This window comes from Nerophis lumbriciformis, linkage group LG14 (genome assembly GCF_033978685.3).
Source record: "Nerophis lumbriciformis linkage group LG14, RoL_Nlum_v2.1, whole genome shotgun sequence".
Lineage (NCBI taxonomy): Eukaryota > Metazoa > Chordata > Actinopteri > Syngnathiformes > Syngnathidae > Nerophis > Nerophis lumbriciformis.
The window spans coordinates 23853824-23881711 of record NC_084561.2 but is presented as its reverse complement, the minus strand read 5'-3'; the positions used below and the strand labels follow the sequence as shown (position 1 = coordinate 23881711).

The following is a 27888-nucleotide window of genomic DNA, read 5'->3' as shown; positions in this document are numbered from 1 at the left end:
ATTTTTACCACTGTGTTACATGGCCTTTCCTTTTATCAATCAATCAATCAATTTTAGGCTTCATATTTTGCCACACATTTTCAAAGGGAGACAGGTCTGGACTACAGGCAAGCCAGTCTAGTACCCACACTCTTTTACTATGAAGCCACGCTGTTGTAACACTTGGCTTGGCATTGTCTTGCTGAAATAAGCAGGGGCGTCCATGATAACGTTGCTTGGATGGCAACATATGTTGCTCCAAAACCTGTATGTACTTTTCAGCATTAATGGTGCCTTCACAGATGTGTAAGTTACCCATGTCTTGGGCACTAATACACCCCCATACCATCACAGATGCTGTTTTTTTAACTTCGGACCTATAACAATCCAGATGGTTCTTTTCCTCTTTGGTCCGGAGGACACGACGTCCACAGTTTCCAAAAGCAATTTGAAATGTGGACTCGGCAGACCACAGAACACTTTTACACTTTGCATCAGTCCATCTTAGATGAGCTCGGGCTCAGCGAAGCCGGCGGCGCTTCTGGGTGTTGTTGATAAATGGCTTTCGCTTTGCATAGTAGAGTTTCCGTAGCAGAACCTCCAGGTTCTGTAACAGCTTCTTCCCTCAGGCCATAAGACTCTTGAACGCATCATAATAATCCCCCGGATTAACTCGCTGCATATGCAAAAGTGCAATACATTTATCTGTACAGTAATCTATTTATTTTTATCTGCACCTTATTGCTCTTTTATCCTGCACTACAACGAGCTAATGCAACAAAATGTCCTTCTTATCTGTACTGTAAAGTTCAAATTTGAATGACAATAAAAGGAAGTCTAAGTCTAAGTTTTTAACTTGCACTTACAGATGTAGCGACAAACTGTAGTTACTGACAGTGGTTTTCAGAGGTGTTCCTGAGCCCATGTGGTGATATCCTTTACACACTGATGTCGCTCTTTGATGCAGTACCGCGTGAGGGATCAAAAGTCCATAATATCATCGCTTACGTGCAGTGATTTCTCCAGATTCTCTGAATCATTTGATGATATTACGGAGCGTAGATGGTGAAATCCCTAAATCCCTTGCGATAGCTCGTTGACAAATGTTCTTAAACTGTTCCGACAATTTGTTCACGCATTTGTTGACAAAGTGGTGACCCTCGCCCCATCCTTGTTTGTGAATGACTGAGCATTTCATGGAAGCTGCTTTTATACCCAATCATGGCACACACCTGTTCCCATTTAACCTGTTCACCTGTGGGATGTTACAAATAAGTGTTTGATGAGCATTCCTCAACTTTATCAGTCTTTTTTGGTACCGATACTGGTACCAAAATTATTTCGATACTTTTCGGTACTTTTCTAAATAAAGGGGACCACAAAAAATGGCATTATTACTTAATTTTAACAAATGATCTTAGGGGACATTAAACATACGTTTCTTATTGCAAGTTTGTCCTTAAATAAACTAGTGCACATACAAGACAACTTGTCTTTTATTAGTAAGTAAACAAACAAAGACTCCTAATTTAGTCTGCTGACATATGCAGTAACATATTGTGTCAATTATCATTCTATTAGTTTGTCAATGTTATTAAGGACAAGTGGTAGAAAATGAATTATTAATCTACTTGTTCATTTACTGTTAATATCTGATTACTTTCTGTTTCAACATGTTCTATCTACACTTCTGTTAAAATTTAATAATCATTTATGCTTCTGTTGTTTGATACTTTACATTAGTTTTGGATGATACCACACATTTGGGTATCAATCCGATACCAAGTAGTTACAGGATCATACATTGGTCATATTCAAAGTCCTCATGTGTCCAGGGACATATTTCCTGAGTTTCTAAACACAATATAAATTAAAAAAAAAAAACGAAAGAAGACATTGTGACGCCAAAAAATATCGACGTAATCATAGTATTATCGACTAGATTCGCTCCTGTACTTGGTATCATTACAGTGGATGTCAGGTGTAGATCCACCAATGCCGTTTGTCTACATTATAACGACGGTGAATTACGGTGTGTAGTGAAGCATGTTTAGCTATTCCTCGTCCTGCAGGGATGATACTTGTAAGAAACGGGACCGGTTCTTTTCAGAGGAATAGTATAGTATAGTACTGTAAATGATTCATGAGTATCGCGGTACTATACTAATACCGGTATACCGTACAACCCTAGTGTATACTGTATCTTAGTTTTTTCAAAATATTTGTTGTTGTTGTTTTTGTTAATATTTACAAACTCATTGAGTAATTATCTGCACAGAGGAGAACTTTGAGGGCAAAAACCAATACATTTAAATGAGTAGTAAATAGTAGTTTTTACTTTTGTTTAGTTATTGACTACTATTGACTTTGTAATGATCAAACAATTGTATGTAACACAAGAGAATAAGGAACTAGTTAAGATAAGGAAATAGTTTAAATGTCGTCTTGATATTGTTAAACTGTCAATAGCCATCCATCCAGTTTCTACCGCTTGTCCCTTACGGGGTGGCGGGGGGTGCTGGAGCCTATTCCAGCTGCACACGGGTGGAACGCGGGGTACACCCTGGACAAGTCGCCACCTCATCGCAGACTGTCAAGAGCACTCATCATAAATACATATAAAAAATGACAGTTAATACATGTGATTGGTATCGGTATTGGTATGGGTAGATTTCACTCATGGATGATCGGTATCAGAATCTGTAGCATAAAAACCTGATCGGAACATCCCTAATTGTTTCAGATTCGTCTAGGGAGACATGAAAAGAGCACTGTTATTTTCTTACAGGCTATTTTTTCTAATTCAAGTAAAGACATTCTTTCCATCACCACTAGGGATGTCCGATATTATCGGACTGCCGATATTATCGGCCGATAAATGCTTTAAAATGTAATATCGAAAATTATCGGTATCGGTTTCAAAATTATCGGTATCTGTTTCAAAAAGTAAACACCACTGTGTACACGGATGTAGGGAGAAGTAGAGAGCGCCAATAAACCTTAAAGGCACTGCCTTTGCGTGCCGGCCCAGTCACATAATATCTACGGCTTTTCACACACACAATTGAATGCCGTTCATACTTGGTCAACAGCCATACATGTCACACTGAGGGTGGCTGTATAAACAACTTTAACACTGTTAGAAATATGCGCCACACTGTGAACCCACACCAAACAAGAATGACAAACACATTTCGGGAGAACATCCGCACCGTAACACAACATAAACACAACAGAACAAATACCCAGAACCCCTTGCAGCACTAACTCTTCCGGGACGCTACCCCTACCCCCTCCCCCCCACCTCAACCCCGCCCACATCAACCTCCTCATGCTCTCTCAGGGAGAGCATGTCCCAAATTCCAAACTGCTGTTTTGAGGCATGTGAAAAAAAATAATGCACTTTGTGACTTTAATAATAAATATAGCAGTGCCGTGTTGGCATTTTTTTCCATAACTTGAGTTGATTTATTTTGGAAAACCTTGTTACATTGTTTAATGCATCCAGCGGGGCATCACAACAAAATTAGGCATTATAATGTGTTAATTCCACGACTGTATATATCGGTATCGGTTGATATCAGAATCGGTAATTAAGAGTTGGACAATATCGGAATATCGGATATCGGCAAAAAAGCCATTATTGGACATCTCTAATCATCACTCCACTTCAGAGATTTTAAAGTTATTAAGTTAAAGTTAAAGTACCAATGATTGTCACACACACACTAGGTGTGGCGAAATTTGTCCTCTGTATTTGACCCATCTCCTTGTAGCGGTGCCGCACCCGGGAATCATTTTTGGTGATTTAACCCCCAATTCCAACCCTTGATGCTGAGTGCCAAGCAGGGAGGCAATGGGTCCCATTTTTATAGGCTTTGGTTTGACTCGGCCAGGGTTTGAACTCACAACCTACCCATCTCTGTTTGCACTATGGAAGATTATCTAAGAGAGTAACCTCTAAGAAGCATATGTGAATTTGTTTTTGGTTATAGATGGTATTTTGTTACACAAACATTTACTATCAATACAGAGGATTCCCACTTGAGGCATGCATGATCTCACAGTTCATTTCTTTTGAGTATCCCATTGCTGAGTTGGTTGAGTGTTCTGTTATTTTCGTAATGAAAAAATGGTCGCCCTAGTAGAAAAGATGAAAAACAAGTGTGTGTACACTTTATGCGTGTTCACACATGCATGCACTTTGTACCAACCATTCGATGCTTGACTGCATCTTCCCTTGGGTCAATTGTGTGTTTTATGTCAAATGATCACGTGTGTAAAACACGAGCCAACATACGGATACATGCAAAGGCCTTATTGGCTAACCTGAATACAAACATATTATAAAATGTTGCTTTGACTTTAAAAACATATTTAAAGAAGACCTATAATGAATTGTGTATTCTCTGACTTGTAAATGTTGTTACAATGATTGAATACTGCGATGAGGTGGCGACTTGTACAGGGTGTACCCCACCTACTCAGTGGCCTAGTGGTTGGAGTGTCCGCCCTGAGATCGGTAGGTTGTGAGTTCAAATCCCGGCCGAGTCATACCAAAGACTATAAAAATGGGACCCATTACCTCCCTGCTTGGCACTCAGCATCAAGGGTTGGAATTGGGGGTTAAATCACCAAAAATGATTCCCGGGCGCGGCCACCGCTGCTGCCCACTGCTCCCCTCACCTCCCAGGGGGTGATCAAGGGTGATGGGTCAAATGCAGAGAATAATCTCGCCACACCTAGTGTGTGTGTGTGACAATCATTGGTACTTTAACTTTAACTTTACCGCCCGAATGCAGCTGAGAAAGGGACAAGCGGTAAAAAATGGATGGATGGATGGATGGATGATTGAATACTCATGTTAAACAACACTAAAGCGATGAATTATAAAGTTCATGCATTTTGACGTGAGCTTGCACGCAGTTTTTGATGCCTCTGTTTGCAGGGTTTTGCAGTCAAGCCACATTGAGACATTACAGAGAGGTGGATGTTCTTATTTAGACATGAAGTAAAGCTCTCAGACTTTCAGGCTATGAGGAAACACACAAAAGGGGAGGATAATATATCATCCTCATCTAATCTTGACATGCACATAAAGATGTAATGACATTAAAGGCCTACTGAAATGCGATTTTCTTATTTAAACGGGATAACAGGTCCATTCGATGTGTCATACTTGATCATTTCGCGATATTGCCATATTTTTGCTGAAAGGATTTAGTAGAGAACATCGACGATAAAGTTCGCAACTTTTGGTCGCTGATAAAAAAGCCTTGCCTGTACCGGAAGTAGCAGACGAGTAGCGTGACGTCACAGGTTGTGGAGCTCCTCACATCTGCACATTGTTTACAATCATGGCCACCAGCAGCGAGAGCGATTGTGACCGAAAAAGCGACGATTTCCCCATTAATTTGAGCAAGGATGAAAGATTCGTGGATGAGGAAAGTGAGAGTGAAGGACTAGAGGGCAGTGGGAGCGATTCAGATAGGGAAGATGCTGTGAGAGGCGGGTGGGACCTGATATTCAGCTGGGAATGACTAAAACAGTAAATAAACACAAGACATATATATACTCTATTAGCCACAACACAACCAAGCTTATATTTAATATGCCACAAATTAATCCCGCATAACAAACACCTCCCCCCTCCCGTCCATACAACCCGCCAATACAACTCAAACACCTGCACAACACACTCAATCCCACAGCCCAAAGTACCGTTCACCTCCCCAAAGTTCATACAGCACATATATTTCCCCAAAGTCCCCAAAGTTACGTACGTGACATGCACATAGCAGCACGCACATACGGGCAAGTGATCAAATGTTTGGAAGCCGCAGCTGCATGCGTACTCACGGTACCGTGTCTGCGTATCCAACTCAAAGTCCTCCTGATAAGAGTCTCTGTTGTCCCAGTTCTCCACAGGCCAATGGTAAAGCTTGACTGTCATCTTTCGGGAATGTAAACAATGAAACACCGGCTGTGTTTGTGTTGCTGCAGCCGCCCGCAATACACCGCTTCCCACCTACAGCTTTCTTCTTTGCTGTCTCCATTGTTCATTGAACAAATTGCAAAAGATTCACCAACACAGATGTCCAGAATACTGTGGAATTTTGCGATGAAATCAGACGACTTAATAGCTGGCCACCATGCTGTCCCAAAATGTCCGCTACAATCCGTGACGTCACGTGCCGGCGTCATCATACCGAGACGTTTTCAGCAGGATATTTCGCGCGAAATTTAAAATTGCACTTTAGTAAGCTAACCCGGCCGTATTGGCATGTGTTGCAATGTTAAGATTTCATCATTGATATATAAACTATCAGACTGTGTGGTCAGTAGTAGTGTAGTTTCAGTAGGCCTTTAATGCGGTTAAATACAGCTCTTTTATGCAGAGTCTAATACGATTGGAACGTGTGCAGGTGTACCTAATTTTGTGACCAGGTGATCTACATCTACATAATCTTCAAGAAGTTCATTTTCAACCGTGTCTGGAAAAAAAAAATTGCGGTGACGACTTCAAGATATACATTTCTAAAGGATAAATAATGATACTTTTTGAGAGGGTGGGGTGTGGTTTCATTTGCAATCTGGGAACTCCTCCAGGATTGAACATCTTGCAGACAGACTCAAAGGAACAGGTTATAATTGTAACTGCGGAGCAAAATTTCCGCAAAAATCGCACCAAGGCATATCCAATATGTAATATCTGGACCACAATAAAATGTTTTAAATGTACATTAAAATGTAGTGAAAAATAAAGTAAAGGATTAGTTTCTGAATCTGTCCATGTCTTCGAATAAGACAATTAGAAAACTACAACCATGAAGAGCATGTTTGTACTTTTAAGACTATTTGCATGTGTGAAGAAAAATAAAATATATATATATATATATATATATATATATATTCATACTTCTAAATCACTAATCCTTGCCTCCATGGTGACAAATAAAGTAAGTTTCTTACAAGTATCATCCCTGCAGGACGAGGAATAGCTAAACATGTTTCACTACACACCGTAGCTCACCGGCGTCAAAATGTAAACAAACACCATTGGTGGATCTACACCTAACATCCACTGTAAGGATACCAAGTACAGTAGCGTAGCTAGTTGATCTTACTATGATTACATTGATATTTTTTGGCATCACAACATCTTCTTTGTTTTTGTTTTTTATTTATATTATTGTTTATAAACTCAGGAAATATGTCCCTGGACACATGAAGACTTTGAATATGACCAATGTATGATCCTGTAACGACTTGGTATCGGATTGATACCAAAATTTGTGGTATCATCCAAAACTAATGTAAAGTATCAAACAACAGAAGAATAAGTGATTATTACATTTTAACAGAAGTGTAGATAGAACATGTTAAAAGAGAAAGTAAGCAGATATTAACAGTAAATGAACAAGTAGATTAATCATTTATTTTCTACCACTTGTCCTTAATAATGTTGACAAAGTAATAGAATGATAAATGACACAATATGTTACTGCATATGTCAGCAGACTAATTAGGAGCCTTTGTTTGTTTACTTACTACTAAAAGACAAGTTGTCTAGTATGTTCACTATTCTATTTAAGGACAAACTTGCAATAAGAAACATATGTTTAATGTACCCTAAGATTGTTTTGTTAAAATAAAGCCAATAATGCCATTTTTTGTGGTCCTCTTTATTTTGGTACCGGTACCGGTACCAAAATACTGGTATCGGGACAACACTAATACACATTTATGTATATAAATACAAATAATAAAAATAAATAAAATAATACAAAAAAATTATATATATTAAAAAATGCATCCATCCATCCATTCTCTACCGCTTGTTTTCGGGGTCGCGGGGGGTGCATCTCAGCTGCAATATATATATATATATATATATATATATATACATATATACATATATATACATATATATACATATATACATATATGTATATATATATATATATATATATATATATATATATATATTAGGGATGGCACGACGCCTCACATAGGATGGCATCCTGGTCGTTGTGCACCTCTGCCATGCAAAGGCCGCAGGGGAAGACCATGCCGGGGCCTCCCAGTTTTCCCGGGCCATAGCCGGGCTCCACCGAGGGGGCAGATGGGCCGGGCGGCAAGGGGGACTGGGTATTTTAATGGCTTTTTGCCGATATCCGCTATTCCGATATTGTCCAACTCTTTAATTACCGATACTGATATCAACCGATACTGATATCAACCGATATATGCAGTCGTGGAATTAACACATTATTATGCCTAATTTGGACAACCAGGTATGGTGAAGATAAGGTACTTTTTAAAGAAATTAATAAAATAAGATAAATAAATTAAAAACATTTTCTTGAATAAAAAAGAAAGTCAAACAATATAAAAACAGTTACATAGAAACTAGTAATTAATGAAAATTAGTCAAATTAACTGTTAAAGGTTAGTACTATTAGTGGACCAATCATGTGTGCTTACGGACTGTATTCCTTGCAGACTGTGTTGATATATATTGATATATAATGTAGGAACCAGAATATTAATAACAGAAAGAAACAACCCTTTTGTGTGAATGAGTGTAAATGGGGGATGGAGTTTTTTTGGGTTGGTGCACTAATTGTAAGTGTATTTTGTGTTTTTTATGTTGATTTAATAAAAATAAAAAATAAAAAATAAAAAAACGATACCGGTAATAAAAAAACGATACCGATCATTTTTGATATTACATTTAAACGCATTTATCGACCGATATTATCGGACATCCCTAATATATATATATATATATATATATATTTTTTTTTTTTGGTGTTATGGTCCTGTACCCCTCTTTCTTTAGTTTTTTCTTCTTTCTATCCCCTCCTGCTCCGGTCTGGCTGTGTCAAACACTAGATTTATCCAAACATTTATTAAAGTCAAACACAAATAAGGCAGCAAGAGAAGTATCCGACACTTCTCTTTTGTAAAGTAAATCTTCTTCCTTTGTAAAGTAAAGCTTCTTCCTAATCAAATCAAATCAAATCAACTTTATTTATAAAGCACATTTAAAATTTACCACAGGGGTAGCCAAAGTGCTGTACAATGAGCAGGTTAAAAGATAAAACGAGTACCGAGCAAACACAACACAACACAAACAGAACACGATAAAAAATAAATAATTAAAATAGAATTAATAAAAACATAAAAACATAAAAACAGGATCACAGCAGGATGGATATCACTCAGTGTTAAAAGCCATGGAATAAAAGTATGTTTTTAAGAGAGATTTAAAAACAGGAAGAGAGGAGGCTTGTCTAACACTCAGGGGTAGGTCGTTCCAGAGCTTGGGAGCAGCAACGGCGAAAGCTCTGTCACCTCTAAGCTTCAGCCTTGTGTCAGGGACCGTCAACAGCAGCTGATCGGCTGATCTTAAGGATCGGGTGGGGCAGTAAGGCTGAAGGAGGTCGGAGAGATAGGTTGGCGCGAGGTTGTTTAGACATTTAAAAACAAATAAAAGGAGTTTAAAATGTATTCGGTAACGCACAGGGAGCCAGTGAAGGGACGCTAAAATAGGGGTGATGTGCTCACGTCTGCGGGTCTGTGTTAGCAGACGAGCAGCAGAGTTCTGCACGAGCTGCAGGCGGGCGAGGGAGGCCTGGCTAATGCCTACATACAGGGCATTACAATAATCAAGACGAGTCGAGATAAAAGCGTGGATTAATTTCTCAAGATCATGTCTTGATAGAAGCGGTTTCACTTTCGCTATTTGGCGTAATTGATAAAAGCTTTTTTGAACGACGCTGCTGATTTGTTTTTCGAATTTAAAATCTGAGTCAAACTTTACCCCCAGGTTTGTGACAGAGTCGCTGAGATACGGGGTCAGAGTGCCGAGGTCAACGTTGGGGGAGGGAGAGCGACTTGGACCGAACAACATAACTTCTGTTTTATCTTCATTTAGGCTCAGGAAGTTAGCTGAAAGCCAGACTTTGATGTCGTGCAGGCAGTCAATAAGACGTTGAACCGTGTTATTTTGTGCCATGGGAAAATAAATCTGGCAATCATCGGCATAAAAATGAAATGCAATACTGTACTTCCTAAAAATAGAACCAAGGGGGAGAAGGTAAAGCGCAAATAAAATTGGGGCAAGGATTGAGCCCTGGGGGACCCCATGTGGTAAAGGAGCTGTGGACGACATAAAACTGTCTACTTTTACACAAAAACTCCTGTCGGTTAGGTACGACCGGAACCAGTTGAGGGCGGCGCCCTTAATGCCCACACAGTTCTCAAGACGAGAGTTCCTACTCCTTTTCGGGCATGATGTAAAATGAAATGATATGAAATTGTGTGATGAATTATGCTGTAAGTGTGTTCATGTTCGAAATAAACGAAAGAAAGAAAGAAAGAAAGAAAGAAAGAAAGAAAGAAAGAAATCTGTACAGCAGATATGAGCATCTACATCAACAATATGATTTGTCTGAGCGACTGGACAGGACTTGGGACGTCCCGCGGGCCATAGTTTGGAGACCCCTGGCCTATAGTCTCACCCACTGTACACAATGCCATCCATCCAATTCCCATAAAAATAAGGTTATCTCAACGCTCTGAGGTCTTTCTGCAATGACTTGATCTTGTGTCTGTGTTTGCCCTGTCGTGTTCTTAACCACACAAAGACGGGCCATGCAAGCGTTTAGCCTTGTAATAACAGCACAGAGACAGTGCTTGGGAACAAAGAGCCTTCTTTGTGTAATAGGGTGTGCTTTTTGTCTGGGAAATCATTGTCGCTCACGTTGTTCTCACACCAAGTTCGTCTGTGGGGCCACGCCACCAGTCGCTCTTTTAACTAGAGGACGAGAGACAGGATGAGAGCTGTTTACGCACGCTGAGGAGAGGTCAAGGCAAGAGTCTGAAAGATTTAGTGATGACGTTTGTAGGATGACGGGAAATTAGTCAATATGAACGTACGACTGCAACTTCAATCAGTGTCACTGCACTTTTTCATGACTCATGATCACATTGTTGGCGTGCAAAGACAATGGATATAGTTTCCCTATTTTAAACAATGTTATCGCAATTAAAGAGTTACATAGAAGAGTTAACGACAAAAGGGTGCTTGATGTTAAAACAGGAAGCTCTCTCGAACCCCAAACAATTTACTAGGATGACAGGACCTTCCATTGCCATGTTCCAACTGTGCTGGTTCAACTAACTGGAATGACTACAACTGTACACCTGAATTGTTGATGGTTTACATGAATTATTTGGAGAAAAAACACAGAGCAATAAGCAAGTCTGAAGCACTGTGGACCGAGCAGAGTTGACTGGAACGCTTTTAGTCATCATCACATGAATAGGCCCCATTCAGCAACCGTTCTTAAGAACAAATTTTGTTCTTAGGCCCACTTACGAAGTTTTTAAGGAGATTTTTGTATCCACCAATGTTTTTTTTTAGCTGGGATTTGTTCGTAGGTAAGAACAAAATCTACGAGTGCTCCAGAGCACTCTTAGGGTGGCCTATTTGTTCTTAAGTGTGACAAGTTCCCTTACTTCTATTGTCTAATGTTAAATTAACATCATAGATAGATAGATGGATAGATGGATAGATGGATAGATGGATAGATAGATATAGATAAGACAGACAGACAGACAGACATATAGCAAAATGAGCAATATATACAGGTAGACCTACTGTGTGCGTGCACGCACGCATACACACACACACACGCAAGCACACACACACACACACACACACACACACACACACACACACACACACACACACACACACACACACACACACACACACACACACACGCACGCACGCACGCACACACACGCACGCACACAATGGCAATGCTTTTGCTGCTACACCTATTTTCCCGAAGTGACGAATATTTATTTGAACGCTTTAGGCTACCTCAGCAGTCCCCCCTTTCTTAAACTTACGTTTTGACATTATGTATTTCCCCCGCGGGATAATACGAATTTGTCTTCTGTAATCTGTTTGTGTTTTCTCCGTGTGATTGATGTTCGGCTTTTCCGCCGGAATTGTGCCCTTATTTGGGTAATTAAGGGCGTTTACCTATGCAAATGACGGAATTAAGGGTGTTTACATATGCATATTGGGGAAATAAGGGCGTGTTTATATGCAAATTATGATAGACACGCACGCGCTAACCATTTGGCATTCAGCAACTTAAGAACAGCAGGTGGGAACAATTTGGTCGTTTAAGAACACGTCATGAATTTGAATGGACTCCTCTTAGGAAATCACTTAGAAAGAAAGATAAGAGGAAAAGTTAGGAACTTATTGTTGAATGGGGCCCATTGTCTCCAACTGAGAGGTTTTGCTGAGCCTTTTATTTTGAAGGCCAACATGGCAGACTGGTTACCAATCTTCAGAACAAATTGGGAAACTGCCAGCCATTGAAGTACAACACATTCCTATAAATTACTTACAAAATTAGTTTGGACATATGCGGTTCGATTAGTAAATGATTCAGGGTTTCCCCTCGATTGCCAAGCTACCTGTGGCGGTGGGGCCATGGTCACCATGATGCCATTGTATAATTTGCTATGATGATATGATTTTCAACAGGGGTTAAGAATAACAATAAGAAGGTCCTGGGTACGATCCTGGGCTCGGCATCTTTCTGTTTTGGAGATTGCACGTTCTCCCCGTGACTACGTTGTCTTTATTTTTAAGTTATCATGCTATGATTTTACCATTAGATTTTCCTCCATGCGGCCCCTAAGCTAAAATGAGTTTGACACCCCTGGTCTGGAGACTTTTAGTGACTTTTTCTTTATTGAAAACGATAAGCAAAAATCTAGCATTGTTTCCTGGTGTTATTATAAAACGTACTCGTGTTTAGAGACTCTACATCTGTCCCTTGATGTGTGCGACGAAAGGCGAGCTGCAACGAGCTTGACGTTGGATCCAGTTGGATGCTCTCACCCTGAAAGACGCTTTTGTAGCTCGCTATTCGCGAGTATATCTGGGATACATTAAAGTCACATCCATCTGCAGACATGCTGATTTCGCTGGAGACAATCGTGTGGATATTGCTAACGTCATCACAACATCCGACAGCGCTGTTTTCAGTGACAATGTGTGTGCATGTCGGCAGGGCGGCTGGTAATGCGGACAGTTCAGCTATTTGTTGTTGTTTGGGCCTTGTTATCAAATATAAAGATTATGCATCACCCCCTTGTTATGTTTGTTTGATATACAGTACTGTATAGCGCTTTCTATTGTGTTCAAAATGTACAAACTTTTACTAAAATATGGACTTTTGTCAAAGCTGGAACCATCCATCCATCCATCCATTTTCTACCGCTTATTCCCTTCGAGGTCGCGGGGGGCGCTGGAGCCTATCTCAGCTACAATCAATTATTCATATTTACATTGTTTTTATATCATACTTGCCAACCTTGAGACCTCCAGTTTCGGGGGGTGTGGGGGTGTGTGTGTGTGGGGGGGGAGTATATTAACAGCTAGAATTCACCAAGTCAAGTATTTCATATATATATATATATATATATATATATATATATATATATATATATATATATATATATATATATATATATCTACATCCTGAAAATATGCAAACAAAACTGTGTTTAGATAATTGATACTTCAAACTTGCATAAATAAATATTAAGGAATATAACATAACTTGGCTTCTGAGAGCTTCAAAATGTAATGAATAAAATTTTAAAGTTGTTGATAAACAAGCAATTATTTTAATAATTAAATATGGTCATTTTAAATGAATTATTATGATAATTTAAAATTAATTATTTCAAATATGTTTATTATAATGTATAATTCTATGGCTGAGTGTAAAATATAGTAATTTTTTTTTTTTTTTTTAATTAATATATATATTTATTTTTAGGTAAGATAAACATAATAATACAATTTATCTGTAGTCTGGATTATTTAGTTCTTGTCACCCTGTTGTCCTCCCGTCATGAAAAAAGATTGTCCTCACTCAGGTCGCATGGAGCTGGACGGGGCGTGGCCTCCAGCTCCGGCTGAAAATCGGGAGATTTTCGGGAGAATATTTGTCCCGGGAGGTTTTCGGGAGAGGCGCTGAATTTCGGGAGTCTCCCGGAAAATTCGGGAGGGTTGGCAAGAATGTTTTATATAGAGAAATTAGTTTCATTGTACAAACTTTTCTATGTACAAAAAAAGAATCAAGTTCATAAATCAAGATTCTAATGAACTGCATATTAATTCATACAAATTGATTATTACTGTTTATTTAATTCAGTATTGAAACTATCAGCCTAATTGTGGTCCTATATTGATCTCTTAATTATAGTAAATAAAATTAAAAAAAAATCTTTAAATAAGGAGTTGACATCTTCAGAATTGACATTAAACATCAACAAATTTGGCACCTATCATTCATCCATTCGTAAGATGCCTGGCTAAGATAGTTAATTTTTATTTGCATTGTATACAGTTAATCCTTACAAGGTCACATCACACAGGAGTCTATGCTGACACTGGATGAGAAACAAGGTGCAGTCTGGATCTGTACCGATGCCCAGACAATAGCAGAACACATATACCGGTAATTGTTACAAACCACTTTTACAACAATGGCAAACAATCTGGAGTTTTAGTTATTCCAAAATCCTAACCTCCACGCACAAAGCCTACTGTGCAAATCATGGCATAGCACAAACAAAGTGCAAACAAATTACTGCCAAACCAGGAACTCCACAACACACGTCTGCATTCCAGTCCTGAGCCATCAGATTGGAGGAAGTCCTTTGCATGGCCAAAAACGGGTCATAAATTTGAAAAGCTATTTAGCACGAAAATGAGGCTAAAGAACAGCTTCAGGGCCAGTTGAGTTTTCTTATTCTGTGTGGAAGATACTTTGGGGTGTTCAATACGCCAGCAGCTGGGACACTCCATTTAGACTGGATTATTTTTTGGCAACCACAAAAAAATCGTCCTTGTGTAGTATTTGCCTAAAATGGCTCTTTTGTCATCTTTTGGACTCATTGCAAGAAGAAGCTCTGTGAACAACCAAAGTTTGGTCCTTTATGCTCAATTACAAGCAGTGTGTCCACAATCAGATCTGACCTTCTACACTCAACGACTATACAACACTCTGCAGTCTTAGAAGTTTATGAGTCACACTGCATGACATGAACCTTCAATTTACCGAATGTTCACAAACATTAAAACGTGGCAATGATGGATAAAATACAGTATAGGACAGGGGTCGGCAACCCGCATCTCTTTGATCACTCTGATGCGGCTCAGCTGCATACTTGCTGACCCTCCCAATCTTTCCGGGAACTCCCGAATTTCAGTGCCTCTCCCGAAAATCTTCCGGGGCAACATTATTGAGGGCGTGCTGTAACGGCAGTGCCTTAAGCGTCCGATTTCATACTATCTGCGTGCCGGCACAGTCACATGTAGTATGCGGGCTCTGCCATACACACGTAAGTGACTGCAAGGCATACTTAGTCAACAGCCATACAGGTCACACTGAGGGTGGCCGTATAAACAACTTTAACACTCTTACTAAAATGCGCCACACTGTGAACCCACACCAAACAAGAATGACAAACACATTTCGGGAGAACATCCGCACTGTGAGACAACATAAACACAACAGAACAAATACCCAGAATCCCATGCATCCCTAACTCTTCCGGGCTACATTATACACCCCTGCTACCCCCAACCCCGCCCACCTCAACCGGCGCACGGAGTGGAAGGGAGGGGGGGTTGATGTGCGGGGGTGCAGGGTTGGGGGGGTGGGGTTTTGTGGTAGCGGGGGTGTATAATGTAGCCCGGAAGAGTTAGGGATGCATGGGATTCTGGGTATTTGTTCTGTTGTGTTTATGTTGTCTCACGGTGCGGATGTTCTCCCAAAATGTGTCTGTCATTCTTTTTTGGTGTGGGTTCACAGTGTAGCGCATATTAGTGAGAGTGTTAAAGTTGTTTTATACGGCCACCCTCAGTGTAACCTGTATGGCTGTTGACTAAGTATGCTTGCAGTCACTCATGTATGTCTGCAGAAGCCTCATACAAAATGTAACCGGGCTGCCACGCTGTTAGTACAGGATGTAGAGGGCGTTAAAGACAGTGCCGTCACGGCACGCCCTTATTATTGTTGTTGGGCAAAAATCAGCAGACATCCGATAGAATAGTTTCCCTGAAATTCGGGAGTCTCCCGGAAATATCGGGAGGGTTGGCAAGTATGACGCTGTTAAGCGCCATTCATATAAAACTTGCGGGCCGCGCTAACATAACATTTTCATATTGAGGTGCGGGCCGCAAAATAACGTCTCATGGGCCACTTGTCTGGTTTATACATAGCACAAAGAAAAAATAACTTTGTATTCAGTGTTATTTCATTTTGAATTTCAAAAGAGTTTTGTGGCTCCCATTGTTTTCTTGAATTTGTGAAATGAGTCAAATTGGCTCTTTGAGTGGTAAAGGTTGCCGACCTCTGGTATAGGACTAACGAGGCCTAGTCCAGTCCTCTGATCCAGGCAAAAAGATACTTGGTGGTCAACTTAATGCAACTTTTGTCACATAGAATCTCAAAACTATTGGCAGATCATTTTTTACGATGTAACGAAGAGGAGATAATTGCCGTCAGAAATTTGTCTTGCAAGGTGACTGTTACGCTACGTAGTTTGGACCCTCAGATGTGGAGACAGAAGATGACATGCAGGTAAAAAAAAAGAGTATTTAATTTTAGCAATAAATAGTGAAGCGGGGAAGTGCACATAAGCGTAGGGATGCTTGACATTGAAAGCAAAGCAAGCAGCATAACAAATGTAACAATTATAGGGTTTCCCTTGACTGGCAAGATACTGAAGAAGGTCTTATCTTTGTCCATGTGATGTCAGATGAAACAAAAATGTTGCTGTTTGGCCATAATAAGTTAAAGTTAAGTTAAAGTACCAATGATTGTCACACACACACTAAGTGTGGTGAAATGTGTCCTCTGCATTTGACCCATCCCATTGTTCACCCTCTGGGAGGTGAGGGGAGCAGTGGGCAGCAGCAGTGGCCGCGCTCGGGAAAAAAAACAACATTAAAAAAAAACATTTTGAAATGAGGGATAGATCTGAAGTTGATGTAGACTCCAGAGATTTAAGCCTTAAATAAATAATGTATGTATGCCCTGGCACACTGTACACTTTTATACTGAAATACATACACCTACAACTTATTAAATACAGATATAGAAAAAACTACCGGCAGCGGTAAAGTTTAGATACATGAAGGAAAGAAGAAAGCCATTTAATGTTTATAACTGAATACATTTACAGATGCAAACAAATTTGTTTTCTTTTGTATTACTTTTTTAAAGAATTAAGTAACGTTTATGACAACCTTTTTCCAAAACACAATATAGAATGCGAGATCTAACAGGAAAATGAATTAAGTAACGTTTATGACAAACTTTTTCCAAAACACAATATAGGATGCAAGATCTAACAGGATAATGAATTAAGTAACGTTTCTGACAACCTTTTTCCAAAACACAATATAGGATGCGAGATCTAACAGGATAATGAATTAAGTAACGTTTATGACAACCTTTTTCCAAAACACAATATAGAATGTGAGATCTAACAGGATAATGCATACATTTATCATTTGTTTTCAAAACGCTTACAAAAAAGTGGGACAGCATTTGGCGTTGCAATCATCTTTGGTCCTCCAGATTTGTGTTACTTTGCAATGCTTCTCACTAGCAAATTGCGACAAGCGAGGCTTGTCATAGCACACTATGACATACAAAGAAACACGATGCACAAGAGTGACTAAGAAGTCCGGGAGTAATACGCCAGCCAACACGTGTGTCTCAAACACATTTGCATCAACTGATCTCAACATGCTGCACAACAAAGTGAGCCATCTGTGTACTTCTCCTTTTCAACACAAATAGCACAGTACTTTTTACAGAGATAGAGCGAGAACATACCTGTCCATAACAATTATTAAGGGATTCTATTTAAAAAAAGAATGCGAAATGGATAAAAAATGTCTTCAAATTGACTTTGCAAGAGCAGTTGAAGTGTGCAGAACTTTTAATACAGGTGTACTATTAGGAGACCAGGCTATTGTAGACCACTGGAAAAGGTTATTTGGGGTATGCAGGCCAGTGGCTACTAGGAATGAGTACATTTCGCATTTGAACCGATACGCTACCAATTCATAGCTTCTGAGAATCAATACCGGTACTCTACGACCACTGAGCCACGGCACACTAGTGTACCACAGAGGTGGGTAGAGTAGCCAGAAATTGTACTCAAGTAAGAGTACTGTTACTTTAGAGATTTATTACTCAAGTAAAAGTAAGGAGTAGTCACCCAAATATTTACTTGAGTAAAAGTAAAAAGTATGTTGTGAAAAAGCTACTCAAGTACTGAGTAACTGATGAGTAACATATACACACATATATATATATATATATATATATATATATATATATATATATATATATATATATATATATATATATATATATATATATATATATATATATGTATATGTATGTGTGGGAAAAAAATCACAAGACTACTTCATCTCTACAGGCCTGTTTCATGAGGGGGTTCCCTCAATCATCAGGAGATCTCCTGATGATTGAGGGAACCCCCTCATGAAACAGGCCTGTAGAGATGAAGTAGTCTTGTGATTTCTTTCCCACACATACATATATTGCGCTCTACTACGGTATCGAGCACAATTTTTTGGATAACCTTATTAAGACATATATATATATATATATATATATATATATATATATATATATATATATATATATATATATATATATATATAAAAACACACACACACACACACACACACACACACACACACACACACACACACACACATATATATATATATATATATATATATATATATATATATATAAAAACACACACACACACACACACACACACACACACACACACACACACACACACACACACACATATATATATATATATATATATATATATACACACACACACACACACACACACACACACACACATATATATATATATATATATATATATATATATATATATATATATACATTGATATATACAGTATATAATTCATATTTATTTATTTTGCCGTTTCATGCATGTTTAACACATATAGATTCCTTTCTGTCTAATACCACATGAAAGTGGTTGGTTTTTGGCTTCTTATTTGTCCAGCTTCCATATTCGTTTTTATACACTTTACAAGAAATACATTGGCGGCAAACTCCGTAGCTTGCTAGCTTGTTTGCGCTGGCTTTCGGAGACTCTTATTTTGAAAGCGCAGGCGCGATGGAGCGGCACTTTTATTGTGAAGACAGGAACTGTGCAGTCAGTCTTTAGGCTTTTGATGGGATGAACGGTTGAAATAAAAAAGGGTCTTTTTTCCTTCACACTTTTGATTGATTGATTGAAACTTTTATTAGTAGATTGCACAGTACAGTACATATTTCGTACGATTGACCACTAAATGGTAACACCCCAATACGTTTTTCAACTTGTTTAAGTCAGGTAATGTGACCCCTGGCTCTGTTTGATTGGTCCAACGTCACCAGTGACTGCATCTGATTGGTGGAACGGAGTGAACGTCACCAGTGACTGCATCTGATTGGTGGAACGGAGTGAACGTCACCAGTGACTGTATTTGTTGAAACGCAGGCACTATGAAGGTCTGTCTGACAGACCAAAACAAACAAAGCGTGCATTAACAGATCGATAAAAATTAGTAGCGAGTAGCGAGCTGAATGTAGATAAAAGTAGCGGAGTAAAAGTAGCGTTTCTTCTCTATAAATATACTCAAGTAAAAGTAAAAGTATGTTGCATTAAAACTACTCTTAGAAGAACAATTTATCCCAAAAGTTACTCAAGTAGATGTAACGGAGTAAATGTAGCGCGTTACTACCCACCTCTGGTGTACCATGAGATATTGTCTGGTGTGCCGTGGGAAATTATGTAATTTCACCTAATTGGGCTAAAAATATTATTTGCAAACCAGTAATTATTGTCTGTACTGTCTGGAGCTCGGCAGAGTAACTGTGTATTAGTCACTGAGTAGGTAGAGAAAAGGTGGAGAAAAGTTTAATGTCCGACTGTGACTTTAACTCCAGTGGCAAAGAGTTCCACAGATGTGAAGCCTTCACTGAGAACGCAGACTGACCCAGAGTCGTCCGGCACGGTGGGTAGTCTGATTTCCACGGTAAATTAATAGTGACTGACTGTAGCGACATGTCATTCCCAACATGCACCCACTTTACCATGAATTGATTAACGTGGACCAAACAAGTTGAAAAACGTATTCGGCTGTTACCATTTAGTGGTCAATTGTACGGAATATGTACTGTACTGTGCAATCTACTAATAAAAGTCTCAATCAATAAAAACTCACACACACATGCTCTTTCTCCCTTCTAGTCCAATCACCAGTCAGGAATCAGCCTGTACACATTCACGGCCTCACAAACTATCGGTAATTCTTGACTCTGACCCAAAACATAACTGCCAGGTCACCGCAATATTATTTTAGAAGCCCTGAAATCAGACAAGAATGAGGTTTAGTCACCACTGAGTCAACTGTCGTCGTTAAGTACCAACATGACACATGTATCAGATAATATGTAAACAATATCAAACCCCTAATTACAAGCCAGTCTTGCATCAACCAGAATGTAAAGTAAATATCTTACTTACAAACATGCTACTATAAAATCAGTGGGTGTTTGTTTTTCAATATGAAACAAATAGAAAGGTTTTTGTTCAGCCTCAGTTAGTCCATCTCAAGACCAGACTTATTTTTTACGACCTAATCCCACCCAGCCAGTGACCTTATGTTTCTCCACCTGAGACAAAATACTCCTGGGGTGAAACCTAGCCTACTTTTTCACAATTAATTTATTCCATAACCTGATTAGAGACGTTCACGAGAAAACACACATCATCATGCGCCAATGAGTTATGTCCTGAAGTAGAATTCAGACTTAGTGCAAATACACCAGTTAAAGTAGCTACAATATTTCCATCCTTAACTACACCCAGTGCCTTGGAAGATTGTACGGTTTGAACATAACATCTTTCTGTCTTTGCGTCTTACATTATGAAAGGCACCGATTCTCAAACACATGCATGAATATCCCCCATGAGGACATGTGTTTCTATTTATTGCAAGAAGGAGTGTCACACTAACATCATGGATTCATAAATAACACATTACATTTAGCAACTGTAGACATTCTTGTGTTTCTCCCAGAAATGAAACATGTTTTCCAAAGGCCAATTCAATTGAGCATTCTTTTCACTTACCGAAGAGAAAATGTAGTTTTCTGCATAAAATGGGTGTAATTCTTCAAAGGTCAACGCTATAGTTTTGTAAAACCTCTGAAATTTCAGTTTCATTTATTTATTTTTTCAAATGCATCTGGCACTGTCAGAATACTCAATGAATTCTAACTGGCAGCCCGGGAATGACACTGTCCCAAGTTCAGTTCAAAACTTGGAACACCAACATTTTTGTAACAAATTCCAAAGAACACTAGAAAGGTTATGTTGTATAGAGGAACTTGGACCACTGTAAACACATCAGCATATCCTTGATTTGACATTTTAATATGATATAATTATAATGACATAAAGATGATATTTGACCAACTTTTTTTGCAGAATGTCCTTAAACATTCTACAGAGGGACTATAGAGAGCCTACTGACCAACTACATCTCTGTCTGGACTGGAGCCTGCAGTGCCTCAGACTGGAAGTCTCTGCAGAGAGTGGTGAGGACGGCGGAAAAGATCATCAGGACTCCTCTTCCTCCTATCCAGAAGATCGCAAAAAGCCGCTGCCTGACCAGGGCTCAGAAAATCTGCAGAGACTCCTCCCACCCCCACCAAGGACTGTTTTCACTGCTGGACTCTAGAAAGAGGTTCCGCAGCCTCCGAAGCAGAACCTCCAGGTTCTGTAACAGCTTCTTCCCTCAGGCCGTAAGACTCTTGAACGCATCATAATAATCCCCTCAATTCCCCCCCAAAATGGATTAACTCGCTGGAATATAAAGACAATATAACATACATCCATAAACGTGGATGCATATGCAAAAGTACAATATATTTATCTGTACAGTAATCTATTTATTTATATCTGCACCTTATTGATTTTTTATCCTGCACTACCATGAGCTAATGCAACAAACTTTCGTTCTTATCTGTACTGTAAAGTTCAAATTTGAATGACAATAAAAAGGAAGTCTAAGTCTAAGTCTAAAAAAGCTAATGCAACAAAATGTTGTTCTTATCTGTACTGTAAATTTCAAATTTGAATGACAATAAAGGAAGTCCAAGTCTAAGTCTCTCTAAGTCTGAATCTTGCTAGCAAACATAGAACACTGGGGTCCAAACTTGTGATTTACTTAACTAATGCGCTCCTAAAGGCACCCGTCCTTTTTGGCAGTTACAATTTTTTTTCATAATGTGATTAAAGGTCCTGCTGTGTAGCTTGGTCACTTCAGAATTAGTGAGTAGTCATTTGTTTAACTTCTTTAGTTTTTACTAGTGGTGTTCCTCAAGGTTCCATTTTAGGTCTTCTCTTTTTTAATCATTTGGACTATTCAACTGGTGGCCTGCCAGTTCAGTTAAAACAACTTGTGAGATACTCACATTTGATTCTTAAAAACACTAGAGTGCTGTCATGGAGAGAAGTCTGTGTTCTAAGAACTACGGCTTATTAGTGATTCCCATAGCCCAAAAAAAGTCTGCGGGCTATAGAGTGTTTTCTATTCGAGCTTCAGTACTCTGGAATGCCCTCCCGGTAACAGTTAGAGATGCTACCTCAGTAGAAGCAATCAAGTCCCATCTTAAAACTCATTTGTATACGCTCGTCTTTAAATAGAACCCCGTTTTAGACCAGTTGATCTGCCGTCTCTTTTCTGCTCTGCCCCCCTCTCCTGCGTGGAGAGGTTATTAGGTGACCACAGATGAAGCGCTAGCTGTTCAAAGTCGGGACCCGGGATGGACCACTCATCTGTGCATCAGTTGGGGATGTCTCTGCGCTGCTGACCTGTTTCCACTTAAGATGATCCCCTGCTGGCCCCACTACGGACTGGACTCTCACACTATTAACTAGATCCACTTGACCTCCATTGTGGTCCCCTTCAAGGTTTCTCATTGTATCCCATTGGGTTGAGTTTTTTCTTGCCCTGATGTGGGATCTGAGCCGAGGATGTCATTGTGGCTAGTGCAGCCCTTTGAGACACTTGTGATTAAGGGCTAATTACAAACCCCATTTCCATATGAGTTGGGAAATTGTGTTAGATGTAAATATAAACGGAATACAATGATTTGCAAATCATTTTCAATATTCAGTTGAATATGCTACAAAGACAACATATTTGATGTTCAAACTGATAAAACTTTTTTTTTTTGTGCAAATAATCATTAACTTTAGAATTTGATGCCAGCAACACGTGACAAAGAAGTTGGGAAAGGTGGCAATAAATACTGATAAAGTTGAGGAATGCTCATCAAACACCTATTTGGAACATCCCACAGGTGAACAGGCAAATTGGGAACAGGTGGGTGCCATGATTGGGTATAAAAGTAGATTCCATGAAATGCTCAGTCATTCACAAACAAGGATGGGGCGAGGGTCACCACTTTGTCAACAAATGCGTCAGCAAATTGTTGAACAGTTTAAGAAAAACCTTTCTCAACCAGCTATTGCAAGGAATTTAGGGATTTCACCATCTACGGTCCGTAATATCATCAAAGGGTTCAGAGAATCTGGAGAAATCACTGCACGTAAGCAGCTAAGCCCGTGACCTTCGATCCCTCAGGCTGTACTGCATCAACAAGCGACATCAGTGTGTAAAGGATATCACCACATGGGCTCAGGAACACTTCAGAAACCCACTGTCAGTAACTACAGTTGGTCGCTACATCTGTAAGTGCAAGATAAAACTCTCCTATGCAAGGCGAAAACCGTTTATCAACAACACCCAAAAATGCCATCGTCTTCGCTGGGCCTGAGCTCATCTAAGAAGGACTGATACAAAGTGGAAAAGTGTTCTGTGGTCTGACGAGTCCACATTTCAAATTGTTTTTGGAAACTGTGGACGTCGTGTCCTCCCGACCAAAGAGGAAAAGAACGATCCGGATTGTTATAGGCGCAAAGTTGAAAAGCCAGAATCTGTGATGGTATGGGGGTGTATTAGTGCCCAAGACATGGGTAACTTACACATCTGTGAAGGCGCCATTAATGCTGAAAGGTGCATACAGGTTTTGGAGCAACATATGTTGCCATCCAAGCAATGTTACCATGGACGCCCCTGCTTATTTCAGCAAGACAATGCCAAGCCACGTGTTACATCAACGTGGCTTCATAGTAAAAGAGTGCGGGTAATAGACTGGCCTGCCTGTAGTCCAGACCTGTCTCCCATTGAAAATGTGTGGCGCATTATGAAGCCTAAAAAAACACAATGGAGACCCCCGGACTGTTGAACAACTTAAGCTGTACATCAAGCAAGAATGGGAAAGAATTCCACCTGAGAAGCTTAAAAAATGTGTCTCCTCAGTTACCAAACGTTTACTGAGTGTTGTTAAAAGGAAAGGCCATGTAACACAGTGGGGAATATGCCCTTTCCCAACTACTTTGGCACGTGTTGCAGCCATGAAATTCAAAGTTAATTATTATTTGCAAAAAAAAATAAAGTTTATGAGTTTGAACATCAAATATGTTGTCTTTGTAGTGCATTCAATTGAATATGGGTTGAAAAGGATTTGCAAATCATTGTATTCCGCTTATATTTACGTCCAACACAAATTCCCAACTCATATGGAAACGGGGTTTGTAAATAAACGTTGATTGATTGATAGAGATGATCTTTGACCAACTTTTTTGCAGAATGTCCTTAAAAACAACAGAGTGCTCCTGTAACTCCGACAAAATAAATACACAAAAAATGAAATGTCTACTGTAGAGGACACTGGTTCTTCAAGAATATACACAATGAGACAATTAGTGAAGGGATGAGTCCAGCCCCCCGGTCCTTAGCTTTCTGGAACTGTGGCCCCAAAACAAATTAGTTGAACATCCCAGAAGTAAAGCATTGCTCTATAGCAGTGGTTCTCAACCTTTTTTCAGTGATGTACCCCCTCATCAGAGCAAAGCATTTTTGGTTGAAAAAAAAGAGATAAAGAAGTAAAATACAGCACTATGTCATCAGTTTCTGATTTATTAAATTGTATAACAGTGCAAAATATTGCTCTTGTAGTGGTCTTTCTTTAACTATTTGGAAAAAAAGATAGGTTTTTATTTATATTTATAAAGGATTTTTGAATTGTTGCTATTTTTAGAATATTAAAAAAAAATCTCATGTACCCCTTGGCATACCTTCAAATACCCCCAGGGGTACGCGTACCCCCATTTGAGAACCACTGCTCTATAGTGTAACCTGCAAATGGCTACTTTCTAATGCTACTGATGGGGGAAAATGTTACAGGAGAAGTTGCTTTTTTCCATCAGACACGTGCAAAAGAGGATGTAGGACTCCACACTGAATATATACGGGAAGCCTAAAATACCGACAGACAACGGTACATCTGTTCTCAGCACTACGGGGATGGGTGCCGATAACTAAAACTCGGTTCTCCATTGGCACAGATGCCGACATAAACCAATAGCAAGACTGGAAACAAGTAGTTATTAGTGCCTCACTTCGGTGCTAAATTATGGCAGACTCAGCCACCTGCAACAATGTAGGAATAGGCGATATGACCTAAAATCTCTACCACTACGTATTGCAGCATCTTGCGATAACAGTATATATCACAATATTTTATTTGGGATGTAAATGATAATAGAAACATTTTAAAACTGGTTACAAAGGCTCCTAATTTGGCTACTGACATACTGTATGTGGTAATATATTGCATCATTTAGGGTTGCATTACTTTCTCAAAACTATTATTAATCGACTTGCTAATTTGTTGCTAGTAGTTGATTACTTTCTGTTGGAACATATTTCTATCGACACTTGTTCAAATGTATTAAGTCCTTATTCTTCTGTTGTTTGGATACGTTACATTAGTTTTGGGTTTAAATTAATTTGGGCATGGCTCCAAAACCAAGTAGTTACCAGTGTTATGAATAACGCTGTTATATGATAATGTTCTAATTTACTTTTACTAGTAAAGAGTAATGTAATGAATTACTTCTATGTACTTTATAGCGCCATGACTGAGACATTTGATTTAATGTGAACTCTGCTTTTGCTACGGTTGTATGTCAGCAAGACAGTGTTAGAAGCATAGCAAGTTCAATGCAGGAAATATCTTTTATCTAATGAAGAAACACTAAAATTAACTTGATGTCAAATAGAAGGAGGCAACATCACACAGCAAACAACACACACATGCACATATGCACACTATTACTTCGAGGGAATAATGTACAACAAATCAATGATTGACGTGACAAGCTTGCAATCCTACAATACCCCGTTTGAGAAGGAGAATCCCGCCATCGAGGCACATTCAATCACTTTGTCAACTAGCGCTACCACAATCCTGGGAAAATATTCAACAGAGCTGCTGTAACTGCCTGCAAATTGCGAGTCTGCGCTAACAAACACAGCTGAGCTAATGCTACTCTGTCTGGGTGCTGACGTCACGTGTCACTTAGCTATTAGCTTCCTGTTACAGCTTTCTGGGAGTTTCCCTTTTACAAAGCACTTAGAAATCGTAATACATTGTAAAGTGTATGGACTTTTATAATGTTGAAACATCTCAACTGTATAAGCCAGATATTTTTTTTTTTAAGTAATGCAATAATTATTTCCCCTAGTAATGAATTGCATTTATTAAAGAGTAATTATGTTAGTAATTTAATTGTCATGATCCATTATCATGTCATGTTTAGTTTGAGATTCCCTTAGTTGTTTAGTTCTGTTTCAGCACCCTGTTGCCATGGGTGCTGATTATTGTCACCTGCCCCTGATTAGTGGTCGGGACGCTCACCTGCTCCCGGTCACTAATTAGAAAGCTATTTATTCCTTCCTCTCGCCACACAGTTTTATATTCGCAACATGCGACAACAAGCAGGTTCTACCTGCTTCTTGTTCCTGTTTTTGGCTAGTCTTTTGCTAAGCTTTAGCGTAGCTTCCCGTGCCATCGGCACCATTTCGTATTCTCGCCTTGCTATGGAAATAAATCATTTTTCTCACCAGCACGCTGCTTCCGGAAACGGGGAAACGACCACCACAAAACTATGCCACCCCCGACTTAACAATTACATTTTTGGCAAAGCAACAAATAATTGTAATTAATTACTTTTTTTAAATAATTGTCCAAATACTGGTAGTTTTACAGGCAATATTGGCCATACCAATGCTGTTATCAATTCACACCTGCTGTTTGATTGTAATGTGCATCTTAGTTGTAGTTCTCATTACCAAATATAGAGGTGTTGTAATCGCCATGTAAAATCACTAATGCTAATGGGTAGCATGTATATGACTGATTGATTGATTGATTGATTGAGACTTTTATTAGTAGATTGCACAGTACAGTACATATTCCGTACAATTGACCACTAAATGGTAACACCCGAATACGTTTTTCAACTTGTTTAAGTCGGGGTCCGCGTTAATCAATTCATGGTACATATATATACTATCAGCATAATACAGTCATCACACAAGTTAATCATCAGAGTATATACATTGAATTTTTTACATTATTTACAATCCGGGGGGTGGGATGTGGAGAGGTTTGGGTCGGGGGGGTTAGGTTTGGTTGCTATCAGCACTTCAGTCATCAACAATTATATAATCTGAGAAATGGACATTGAAACAGTGTAGGTCTGACTTCATAGGATATGTACAGTGAGCAG

General features: G+C 39.1%; 1 protein-coding gene across 4 annotated transcripts in view; it reads right to left on the bottom strand.

The window, feature by feature from the left end:
* Positions 1–27888, bottom strand: part of pde4ba (phosphodiesterase 4B, cAMP-specific a) — a 460485-nt gene that overhangs the window by 166641 nt on the left and 265956 nt on the right. The gene's annotated exons all lie outside the window — the stretch shown is intronic.